Source organism: Ornithorhynchus anatinus, chromosome 16 (assembly GCF_004115215.2).
Source record: "Ornithorhynchus anatinus isolate Pmale09 chromosome 16, mOrnAna1.pri.v4, whole genome shotgun sequence".
Taxonomy (NCBI): Eukaryota; Metazoa; Chordata; class Mammalia; order Monotremata; family Ornithorhynchidae; genus Ornithorhynchus; species Ornithorhynchus anatinus.
Genome location: NC_041743.1, coordinates 31,626,398 through 31,633,946, shown reverse-complemented (window position 1 = coordinate 31,633,946; position 7,549 = coordinate 31,626,398). Strand labels below are relative to the sequence as shown.

Genomic DNA, 7,549 nt, shown 5'->3' with positions numbered 1-7,549 from the left:
AAACACTGGGTATTCACCCCAGCCCAAGCCCCCACAGCACCTAAATACGGTTGCTTCCCCCTACATGTTATTGATGTTAGTGTGGGTCTTCCTTGCTAGACTGTAAGCTCCTTTTGGGCAGGGAACATGTACATTATGTTGTACCCTCCCAAGTACTTAGTACAGTGCTCAGCACACAGTGAACAAATACAAGTGATTGTCACCCTGAAAAAATCACAGGGAATGTCAGACCCTCCACTGGACAAACAGACATGATCCCTTACCAGGTCTTATCTTATTCCACCTTGACTACTGCATGAGCCTCTTGTCTTTACTTACTCCAGTCCTTACTTCACTCCGCTGCCCAGATCATTTTCCAAAAAAAAAATTAACTGCACATTTCCTCACTCCTCAAGAAAATCCAGTGGTTGTCCATCCACCTCAGCAACAAACTCTTTGCTATTGTCTTTAAAGCACTCAGTTTGCCCCCTCATTCAATCATATATATTGAGCACTTTGTGTGTAAAGCACTGTACCCTAAGAGCTTGGAAGAGTACAATAATAGACAAATTCCTACCATTCCATGCTTATTTCCTACTACAATACAGCCTGCACCCTTTGCTCCTCTAATGCCAACCTAATCACCGTACCTCAATTTCATCTATTTCACTGCCAACCCCTTGCCCACATCAACCCTCTCGCCTAGAACTCTATCCCTCTTCGTATACAATAAAACATCACTCTTCCCACCTTCAAAGTCTTATAAAAATCACATCTCCAAGAAGTCTTCCCCAGCTAGACCCTCATTTCCCCTACTCCTTCTCCCTTTTGCATTGCCTATGCAACTGAATCAGGACCTTTTCAGTCCTCAATATTTACCCCCACTTTCTGCCCTAAAGCACTTATATACATAACCATGATTTATTTTAATGTCTGTCTCCCCCACAGGCAAGGAATAGATCTATCAACTGTGTTGTATTGTACTCTCCCACCGCTCAATACAGTGTTCTACACGTACTAAGCAGTCAATGCCATTGATTGAATGATCCCTTAAACGTACAGCCTCAGACCTAGAAAGGGGAAATAGCAATAGAACTATTCAGACCCAATCTTAGAAACTGGTGTTCGGCTGATGCAATAGTAAATTCCACCTACACTTTCCCTATTGGAAATTCCTAAAATCATTTTGCAAATTCCTTCCCCTTTGAAATAGAAACAATACCTCCTTAAAGAGAACTTTTATTTTACCAAAGCCCTGTAACATTACTGACCTCATTTTGCATTAAAACATCCGAGAGACCATCCCTAGCTAAACCCTCATTTCTCCTGCTACCTCTCCCTTCTGCACTGTCCTTGCACATGGATTGGTACTTTTTATTCACCCCAGCCTCAGGCCCACAGCATTTATGTACATATCTGTAATTTATTTTCATATCCATCTCCCCATCTAGGCTGTAGGCTCCTTGTGAGAAGGGAATGTGTCTACTTACTTTGGTATATTGTACTTTCTCAAGTGCTTAGGGCAGTGCTCTGCACAAATTAAATGCTCAATAAATACCACTGCTTGATCCCTGTTTTGTTCCCCATTGTACAGATGCAGAAACTGAGGCTCAGAGAGGCTAATTGATTTGCCCAGGTCAGACAGAAGATCAATGGCAGGGTGGAGACTAGAATCCACATGCAATGGCTCCAGATCTGTGCTCATTCCAATAGATCGTGCTCCCTTTCTGTTATTTGATAGTTACACCTTCTTTGAGCTTTCTCCTTGGCCAGCAGATTTTTTTAAAAGAAATTTAAAGGCACAAACCAAGTTAAGATTTATTCCTTGTCCTGGGATAGAAGCTACCATTCTTCTTAATTATTCCCAAACTTTCACACATCAACCAGCAAATTTCCCCAGAGTATAGAAATGAGAAGAAAGTCGGTTTTAGGAAAGGATGAATTCTTCCTGATGTTTCATCTTGTTTACTCTCAACATCTTCCCTGGATGGTTATTCATATCCACAGCATCCCCTGGGGAAGATAATAGAATGGTGTGGTGGTGAATCCATTAAGTAGGAGGAGTGGATATTGGTGGGGAAAACAACAGAACACCCTTGAAAATCTTTGATGTTTGAGAATAGATGAGGAAGTTCCCGGTTTCATCACTTATAAATATGAGGGCTGGTAAGAAAGAAGGGCAATTTGTTTGCTACCTCAATAACCCAAGTGTTAAAGGAAAGCTAAGTGAGATGGCGATAAAAAGCTTTTAATCTCCTGCTCACTGTGAGTTGGGAGGTAGTATGACTGGGCAAAGCAAGGGACAGAATCATATCGCATGGTCAAAAGGACAGCCTCAACAAATGTATATCCGAAGTTGGGAATTTCTTCTTGCAAAAAGTGTTCTTGGAGTGGATATTGGAAAGTATTTGAAGAAAATGTTTGGAAACACTCTCACTGATGAGAGTACCATCAGACAAGAGGAACTGGGAGTCAGAAGGCCATGGGTCCTAATCCTGTCTCCACTACTTGTCTGCTCTGTGACCTTGGAGAAGGTATATAACTTCTCTGTGCCTTAGTTATCTCATCTGCAAAATGGGGATTAAGACTGTGAGCCCATGTGGGACATGGACTGTGTCCAACCTTTTTAGTGCTTAGTATAACGCCTCGTACACAATAAGCACTTAAATACTATTTAAAAAATGAGAGACGAAATATTCAGGAGCAAGAAAATCGATATCGGACTTGTTTCAAGGTGGTAATAGGGCTATCTGTGAGGCTTCTGGAGGTCCCCAACAGCACTTCCCGGAGTTTCACGGGTCTGCTTACATCTGCAGGATTCTAAGTTTTTAATTGCCCAAGGCATACTTCAAGTCATACCAAAAAGCCTAACTCCAATGCTGAGATACCTTATTTGAAATTTACACTATGGAAACTGCCAAGCAATGACTGTTCAACAGGATCAACTCTCATCTTAATGCCAGTCAGTGCTAGGGGTTGCTATCCCTGAAATACAAAGTTGGTATGATGGAAATGGAGAAACTGTGTCAGTACAGCTCGCCACCACTGATGATTGGTTTATAAGCACCTCAGTGGCTAAAATCATTTCTTCTATTTTAAATGAATGCTCCCAAGACCCTAGTATAGTGCTGTGCTCACTATAGGCTATCAAACTATGGAGGCAGAGGAGGAAGAGGTGGAAGTAGCATGGCCTTGTGAAAAAAACATAGGTCTTGGAGTCAGGAGATTAAAACCCAGGTCTGCCACTTGCCTTCTGTACAGTCTTGGGTAAGTCATATCTTCCTTGTGCCTTGATTTCCTCATCTGCAAAATGGAGCTGATACTTGTCTTCCCTCCCCCAGACACTGTGAGCCCCTTGTGAGATGGGGTCTAGGTTTGATCTACTTATGTTGCATCTATCCCAGATCCAAGTACAATATTTGCTATATAGTAAGTGCTTAAATATCACTATCTTTTTTATAATTATTAATAGGAGGAGGAGAAAGGGAGAGAGGGAGAAAGGGAGAGAGGAAAGAAAGGGAGGGAGGGAAGGAGGAAGGGAGGAGGACACTAGGATCCAAGATCCTTAAAAGGCAAATCTCACAAAATGGTGTAGGGTGACATGCCTTCGTTTTGAATTCCTCCCACAGAGTGTCAGGTAAAACCCACTCTTTACAGACCAAAAGGATTTAAGTGAGAACAAAGATATGTGTGACTGGTATTTCATATTCTACTTTCCAAACCCTCAACTCAAAATGCTTTAGTCCTCTAAAGGCTTAAGTGTAGAGAAAGTTAAGTCTCAAAGAGGTTGACTAATCCATCACCCAGTTCCCAGTGAGCCATCAAGTGGTTGGGAGGAAAAAAAAACCAACCCAGAAGGCTTCTTCCTAGTCTTCTCATTTGATTCTAGCAGATAAAGGAAGAAGAGGGAAGATAAGCAAGTTTTTCTTGGAAGGCTAGGGACAGAAAATTAATTAGTTCATTCATTCAATACTATTTAGGGCATTCCCACCGAGGACAAAGCATACAGAACAGAGGACCAAAGGATGAGGAAAAATTCAAAGGACTGTAAGAAATGATATTCAACAGCATCAAGATCTAAGACAAAGAAACCAAAGATTATTTGAAAGGTGAGTCACCAAGTCAGCAGAAATTAAAAGGTACCATATTGGCATTGTTAATATTAACCAGATCAATACTCCATTATGGCATGGGTCAGCAGCACTGGGTGTGAGAGGAAGATAACAGCAGAAGGAGTCTTATTATAGAGAGCAACAGTCTGTGGAAAATGGAAGAGGATCAGCTCGGGGATGGTGGAAGAGTGACAGGGAGAAACCTAGATAGGAGGATCCAGGGGAGGCTGCTTATGCCACTTTTAGCTGACTTTCCCCAGCCCTTGGAGACAAATGTGAACGGGCCCACTCAGAAAATCCTGGTGGGCTGGTGCCCATATGGTCCAACCGGATGTGTATCCATGGCTATGTACCCATGGCCATTGGGGAATTGAGAACCATGAAAACAGGAGCCAAATTGCTCATCAAGTTGTAGATTTTTTTAAATGGTATTTGTTAAGCACTTTACTAAGTGCTGGGCTAGATACAAGCTAATCACGATGGACACAGTTCGGGTCCCATGATGGGGCTCACAGACTTCATCCCCATTTTACAGGTGTGATGACTGAGGCACAGAAAACCCAAGTGACTTGCCAATATCACACAGCAGACAACTGATGGAGCCAGGATTAGAACCCAGGTCCTATGACTCCAGGCCTGCATTCTTTCCACTAGGCCACATGGCTTCTCTGGTAAGTTTGCCCTGTCAACACCCTTTCTACATTAATACAGTGATGAGTTTCCATTTGCTTTTGAAATCTGCATTTGGGCTTTTTTTCGAGAAGATATTTTGGATCTTCCAGCCTTGGCAGCAGCACTCGCCATCACCAGATGCCTTCTTACGATTCTCTTTGTGAGACCAGAAAGAATCCAAGGACTTCAGTGAATTTGAAATGAATTTTAGTTGGATACCTCGATGCACCGTTCAATTTTTAAATCTCTCTGAACTGGCCAGACTCCTTTGGTCCTGTCCAAATCGTTCTGATGCAGGGAATAGAACTCAACATCCTTTAGAAAAAAGGTCCTCGTAAAATAGGATAACATTCAATAAGGCCAAATGCAAGGCATTGCTTCAAGGAGAAAAACAAAAACAAGTAGTACACGAGGGGAAATACTGGTTAGCCTAGATTCATAGTTGTCCATTGAAGAAATACCAGAGAAAAACCTGAGGATTATAGTTGACCAGAGACTGTTTAACACATAGCAATGTAGCATCATTATTTACAAAGTCAACATGGAATTAGTGGGAGGTGAACAGGAATATGACATGCAAGACTTGGGAAGGAACACTCCTTCTCTGCCCAGATTTTTATTTATTTATTTATTTTTTTACCCTTGGGATTTCCTGCCTGCTTCCTGATTTCAAATTTCTCAGAAACTCAAACACAGTTCTAGATAAGATCATACTGTGGAAAACTGACCTATGCAAAAAAGCATGGGCATGAAACTGAAAATTGGGAGAAAGATATCTGAGCTGGCAGTGAAGGGAGAAATGGCTAAAGAAGCGTAAAAATAGAACTTTACTACTCCATGGTAGTATTATTTTCTATGGTACTTGTTAAGCACTTACCAAGTGCCAGGCACTGGGGTAGATACAAAATAATCAGATGGGACATAGTGTCACATGGTACTCTCGGTCTCAATCCCAATTTTACAGATAAGGTAACTGAGGCAGAGAAGTGACTTGTCCAAGGTCACAGCAGGCAACTGGCAGAGCCGGGATTAGAACCCAGGTCCTTCTGACTCCCAGGCACATGCTCTATCCACAAGGCAATGCTGCTTCACCAGTGTTATCCCATCATCCTTCTTAGCACTTACATTTTACTTAGTTTTTAAAACATATATCTAAATACTCATTAGCCTTTCTCTTACTAGTCCTTATCCATCTCTCTTTATTCTGGCTATCCCTCCATTTTGTGCCTTAACCTATGCAAAGCACCATTACAAGCCATATCTTTATCCTTCCTAGTCCTCTTTATCAGAAAACAATATGTCTTCTGTATCCATAACATTACTCAGCACCACTACTCTGCACACAGTAAGCACTCAATAAATACAACTGAATGAATTTGATTGCAAGCTCCTTCAGGGCAGAGACTGCCTCTAACTCTACCGCCATCCTCCTTTTTATAAGGCTGGGATTTTCAGTTTCCTTTCAAGATAGTGCTATGGAATTTTAATGCTGAATTCTCTGTCTGAACTTACCTTGGCTTAGACCTATCCCTCTGAATCTTCCTCAATCTTTTTAGTCTTTTATTGAATTATAAAGATTAAAGCCAATTTCAATTTAGCAGTAAGTAATGACAGATGTCCCCTCTCAGGGTCACACCTTGAGAGTTTCCAGTACTCTACCAGTCCCGACTTTGGGAGGGAGAGTCAAGCAGAGGCATGCCCATTCCATTCCTAGCTTGGGCAGCGGCTAGCAAGTGGAAGGCAATCTGCTACAAGTTAAAACTCACCTGTGCTGGGCAGCAACGGCATGGGAGAGAGTCAAGGGTGGAGACTCAGGTTTACTGCACGGAAAGAGGCAATGGTAAACCACTGCTGTATTTTTTACCAAGAAAACTCTGTGGATACACCACCAGAACGATTGTAGATGGAGGTGGGGCATTCTGGGAGAGATGGGTCCATGACATTACTATGGGTCAGACACTACAATGGCATAAGACAACATCAACAGATGTATTTAGCATAGATATTGAGCAATAGCTCGAAGTGCCTTTTTACAGAATATGAAATGAAATAATACTTCACAAAGTATTTACATCAGTACACTTAGAAAAGATCTAAGGAACATCAGTATAACACTCACCCAAGCACTTACGTACATATCCTTAAATTCTGTCATTTCCCCTGTCTGTAATTTATTTTGTCTGTCTTTCTCTTTAGACTGTAAGTGTCTTGTGGAAAGGGAACAAATCTACCAACTCTTCCAAATGATTAGTACAATATTAGGCATGCAGTAAGCATTCAAATACCAATGAATGGTTGATGAGTTCAGTGCTCAGACCGCAACAGATACTCAATAAATACTATTGAGGAGATTAACAAAAACAGTATGGAGTCTGATCTACCACAAATACAGAAACCATGCCCCCAAAGAAAATGGGATCGAGTAGGGTTTTCTCCTTTACAATAAAAGTCTATTATCTCAAGACCAGGACAATGATGGAGTCAGTTTGTGGTATTTGTTAAGCACTTACTCTGTCAAGCACTCTTCTAAGGGCTAGGAAGACACAAGATAATCAGGTCAGACACAATCTCTATCCCACCCAAGGCTCACAGTCTAAGTAGGAGGGAAAACAGATATTGAATCCCCATATTACATGTGAGGTAACAGGCACAGAGAAGTTAAGGGACTTACCCAAGGTCACACAGCAGGTACGTGGCAGAGCTGGAATAAGAACCCAGCTCCTCTGAGTCCTTGGCCCATGCTCTTTCCACTGAGCCATGCAGCTCCCCAGTCATTTAAATGGTCT

At 41.8% G+C, this 7,549-nt stretch overlaps 1 non-coding gene across 1 annotated transcript; it reads left to right on the top strand.

Moving 5' to 3' along the window:
• The first annotated feature begins 6,381 nt into the window (after positions 1 to 6,381).
• LOC114817533 lies at positions 6,382 to 6,519 on the top strand. Its single transcript, XR_003765395.1, has one exon. It is a non-coding gene; the product is annotated as a small nucleolar RNA SNORA7 (small nucleolar RNA).
• The last annotated feature ends 1,030 nt before the right edge of the window (positions 6,520 to 7,549 follow it).